Raw genomic sequence first — 5,235 nt, forward strand, 5'->3', positions numbered from 1 at the left:
TGAAGACACATAACAACAACAAACTCCCTAACCCATTTCCCTAATAAACTCCACTTTTGATGTCACAACTGTGAATAAAGTCCGTAAGTCAACAATGAATATTGAACCTTTTGACACTGGTGTGGCCCTAGGAGCAGCATGGGGCTGGGCTATGGGCTCTTTATCTGTTCTTTGCTCTGGGACAGTGAGGTACTATGTTATTTTTACTTTCTCTGGCCTTTTCAGAGAGATATTCATGAACCTGTGTCCCAATGTCTTGTTTTCTGGTCTTTTTATATTTACATTGAGTTAAAATCTATAATGAAAACTGTTGGTTTTGATCTTCTGCCACTTGTGTTTCAAGTCTTTATTTTCTGCAAACAAGGTCATGTCATCTGCATAATGTTAGTTGCTGATGAATCTTTCTCCAAACTTCTTGCAGCATTTTTTTATTATTGATTTTTTTGTTTTTAATGAAAAGTTCTGGGTGGCCCTGACTCAAGTGGCCATGACCAGGGGACAAAGGGATGGGAACCAGCCAGTATGGGGAGGGGTCAGCTTCACAACATTCCATTTATACACAGAACTAAACAGACAAGCAAAGAGTCACTATTGTGTTCAGAAATTGGCAACCTGGAAAGGAAAAGAACAGGTAGGGAGTGGAGGTGTCGTAATAAATAAATAGATAAACAAACAAACAAACAAACAAACAAACAAACATATATTTAAACTGGGTTGCCTGGGGAAACTTGGTTTGTTTCAACCCAATAGGAATCAGGAGATTAAAATGATTTGGGATGGCCAAAACATCAGGGACAGAGGGAGGAGATAGGTCCAGGAGGTGAGGGGACTGTTTGGCAACTGGGGTGATGAGATTGCCTTCCCCTGCTGGGATCCTCCAAGCCTCTCTATTCTGGAAGGAAGGGGGCAGGCAGCCCATGGGTAGGTCTGAGGCTGCCAGATGCTCCAGGCAGGGGGATGCAGGGGCTCACAATGGCTTGCCCTTCAAAGAGAGGACAGCACTGCCCCCCAGTTTCTCTGTCAGGGTGAAGCTGTCCTTGACCTCCTCAGAGAAGTTTGCTTGTAATACATACTTGATCCCTGTCAGCTTCTTCTTGATGGCATCCTTGGAGCTAGCATAGATCATTTTACTCTTAAGGAATGCACACTTAGGGGCCCAAAAGATAAACACCACGTCCTCCTTCTTGCTCTCCTTGGTCTCATAGGTTGTATTATACAGGGTGTAATGGCAGTCTTTGTGCAACAGCATCTTGACAAAGGTGGCATGGGGTCATTGACAGTCTGGCAGACATCTCCAACTATAATCTCCTTGCCCTCCTTCAGGATGCTCTTCTTTTTCTCGCTCAGGCAAAAGAACACTGCCTTCTTGTGCTTCTTCACCTCCTCTGGTGCCGATGATTTGCATACCTTCATGTCACTGAATACCTAGATGACACCATCAGAGACAGCCACACCAGAGGCCATGTTTCCTGAAGCGAAAGGAATATGGCAAATGGAGCAAGAGAAAACAAGAGCCGCCACAACCACTGCCTGGATCCGATCTGTTCAGCTTCTTGGATAATCTGCTCACTATAAGAATTGAATAAGAGTGAAGAATGGCTTACAACCTTGACACACAACTTTCTTGATTTTCAACAATGCATTGCTCCTTTGTTCTGGTTGCACAATGCATTCTTGGTGTAGGTATAGTTCTTACAAGGACACAATTAAGTGTTCTTGGATTCCCATTCTTCCCAATGTTCATTCTGCTCAATATTAGCTAGAATTTGTTACGATTCACACAAACATCTTTGTATTATCAATAAAACACAAGCAAACATCTTGCTGGTATCCTCTGCTATCCATCAAGATCCATCTGACATTCTACAACAATTTCTCTTGTGTTATCATTTCTTTTTAATGCAATGGATTTCTGTTGATGTATTGTTCTAACCATTTTTGAAAGTTATCAGTGAGTTTTAACTTGTAAGTGATCTTAATGATGTTGTTTGATAATTTCCACAATCTGTTGAATCACCATTTTTGGGAAATAGGAACAACTACGGATCTCCTTCCGATCAGTTGGACATATAATTGTCTTCTAAATTTATTAACATAGTCTTGTGAGCATGGCCAGGGCTTCATTTGTGTTTTGAAACATTAAATTGATATCCTTGGACCTTATTTTTTTTCCAATGCATTCAATACATACTAAACATCTTTCATTGTCATTGGTTCATCCTAAATTGCTTCCTAAATGTTGGAACCATATGCTACTTCTAAAGTTGCTTTGGTTTCAATCAATTCTTTGTAATACAGTGACCTTGTGTATTATTTCAATCATCTTACAATGCTTCCTACATCATTCAAGCTTTTTCCCCATTGAGTCCTTCAATAATAAGGTTTAAATTTCATTTCATTTAGCTTGAAAATTGGCAACATGCCCAAAGTAGTCAGACAGAGCTTCAAGATCCTTGCCTCCAAGGAGCAATATGATTTCACCCTATCAAGGACGAACCTTTTTGTTCTCCTAGGAGTCCACAATATATCCAATACTCTTCTCCAGCACCACAGCTCAAAGGCATCAATTCTCCTTGTATCCCTTCAAGTCATTGTCCAACTCTCTGATGCATAACAAGTGATTGCAAAGATCACAGCCTGAGTGATGTGGATCAAGCACACCTTAGGCTCCAGACTGACATCACTGCTCTTCAGTACTCTGGGATGGTCCCTGACAGCAAACTTTCCTAATGCAATTCATTTTTTGTTTTCCTTGTTGCTGGTGCCAAGAGTGTTGATTGTGGAGCCAAGCAAATTGAAGCTGTTAACAATCTCAATCTCCTCACCAACTATCATTGGTCTAGTGGTGAGAATCATTGTTTTCTTATTGTTGAGCTTCAATCCATATTGAGGATGCAGTCCTTGACTTTCAGCAGCAAATGCCTCAGGCTCTCCTCTGTTTTGGCAAGCAAGATAAAATAATAATGAAATATGCAAATACTTCGAGCTATAAAACAAGAAAATATTAACATGCTTGCCTTTTTCAGTCCATGTAGCTATGTGGTCTAATGAATCCAGGAAGCTACAAGCGGTGTGTTATAGGGTAACCACACATAAGAGGAAGTTGTAGGTCAGCTGGAGCAACCTGAGCCATGGAGTTGCAGGGGTTGGTGCATGACAGACAGTTTGGGTTCCTGTGCAGCTTCACATTGTGGTTTGCTGAGCTGCTGAAGCAAATAATATGGAACATACCAGGCAAAAGTATACTTAAACACACACACACACAAACACACACACACACACACACACACACACACACACACGATCTTTGGGCTATAAATCACACCACCAAAAGAACTGATAGTAACAACTTGAGTCATACATTTTAATGAGATGAGATCTCTGCCATTCTTTTGTAAGGAGCTGTACTGTCAGTCCAAAGGCCTGCAACTTGAATCCACCAGCTGCTCCATGAGAAAGATAAGCAGTCTCTTACACTGTGATTTACTGCCTCTGAAAACCCACTGGACAGTCAGTCATTGATTGTTTCCAACTCAGTGGTACATAACAACTCAAGCCTAATCCTACTTCACTAACACAGCAGTCCCTCTCACTCCAGAATGGCTTCATAAGTAGACAAGGAAGTATTTACCACATATTTAACAACCTTAAGAAAGTGAAAAAAAAATCTAAACTTGGTTAATACCTTAATATTTTTGTGATATAAAAAAATGTGTGTGTAGTCTCTTTGGTGTCTTGTGAATTAATAAGCATTGGTTTATTCACTAGTTTATCCACAAAGCCAGCAATTTTGAATGGTTCCACTCTCCATTGAAGTTTCTTCTTTCCTTTTCTTCATTTTAACTGCTTCTCAAACTGTTCCTGTCAGGCTTACCTTCTATGATAGATATAAGACAGTTGACTTCATGCTCCTATCCCAAAATTCTATAAATATGTATTTTAATCTGCATAACAACAAGTTAATAAATAAATAAAAAGAAAAAATATTAAAACAAAATCTTCTTAAATCCTACCACTGCTATTAGCATCCTTTCTGTTCTGTAAGGATAGATAGATGATAGATAGATAGATAGATAGATAGATAGATAGATAGATAGATAGATAGATAGATAGATGTAGATAGATAATATATAGGATACCTAAACTGATGTTTCAATATTTGTAGACTTTTATGCCTCTTTCTATGTCTCCAACTACAGTATGCTATGGGGAAAAAAAAAGCCTGATCCACTTATGGGGAGATATCATTTTTCTGTTTCTACTTAGCCAGACTTAACATTTGTGGAGAGTGATAAGGTCTCTTGCAAATTTATCTGCATAGATCTCACTGAAAAAAAAAAGTAACAGGATTGGGAAAGGGTAATCTGTTTTGCGTTTTCTCTGAAAATTTGACCTTAAACATTAATTTATTTAAGACCAGAGAGCTAGAAAACATTAAATGTTGGAATTTAATATCTTGAAATTAATATATTATCATCTTCCTCTTATTTATCATGTCACTACATGATATGAATCAATAAAATCTAAACAATATTCTTCTTTAAAGTGGCCAAATACATTTCTCATCCAGACTTGAACATGTTAGAGCATATATTCATCTTTTAATTGTTAACCAAAATCTCATTCTGTTTTTACTCTGATCTAGAAAGTTCGGATCAGACATTTTACAGGAACTGTCAAAGAGATTAAAAGAAAGCTGATAAACAGCACGAATAAATTATGTGAGAGCCATTTACCTCAGAACAAGGAAAAAGGTAGCATTTTTATTAGTTTTCAAGACATAACTAATAAAAGACCATATAGATGAATAAAAATACGTACATAAATGAAAACAGTTAAGAAAATAACAATAAAAAGCTAAAAACATTTCTTTCAAAGCAAGTGAAAGTTTCTTTTACTTCAGAGAAGAGTGAACGATGATATAATTGATCAATTTCTTCTGAAAGGGAAAAGAAAACTTTCATTTTATACTCTTAAATTGTTACACAGTTCATGATGTAAAAAGAGTTGAGAAGGGAACTTCATGTTAAAACCAATTAATTATTTTAAAAAGTAAAATATTTAGAGACATAGTTGTAATATACTTGTAGGACACATTATGCATAAAGGAATATATCTGTGATTTACTTTGACAAGCAATTTTAAATGTGTCACTATGTCAAACAAGTTGTGCCAAGAAATCTGGAGAACGACCACTTGGCCAACTGACTGGAAGAGATCGATATTTGTTCCTAT

At 37.6% G+C, this 5,235-nt stretch overlaps 1 pseudogene; it reads right to left on the minus strand.

The window, feature by feature from the left end:
- Positions 1–967: 967 nt before the first annotated feature.
- Positions 968–1,464, minus strand: LOC102853784 (annotated as a pseudogene).
- Between the last annotated feature and the right edge of the window lie 3,771 nt (positions 1,465–5,235).

Source organism: Elephantulus edwardii, unplaced genomic scaffold (assembly GCF_000299155.1).
Source record: "Elephantulus edwardii isolate Elephantulus edwardi_28Jun2011 unplaced genomic scaffold, EleEdw1.0 scaffold00165, whole genome shotgun sequence".
NCBI lineage: Eukaryota > Metazoa > Chordata > Mammalia > Macroscelidea > Macroscelididae > Elephantulus > Elephantulus edwardii.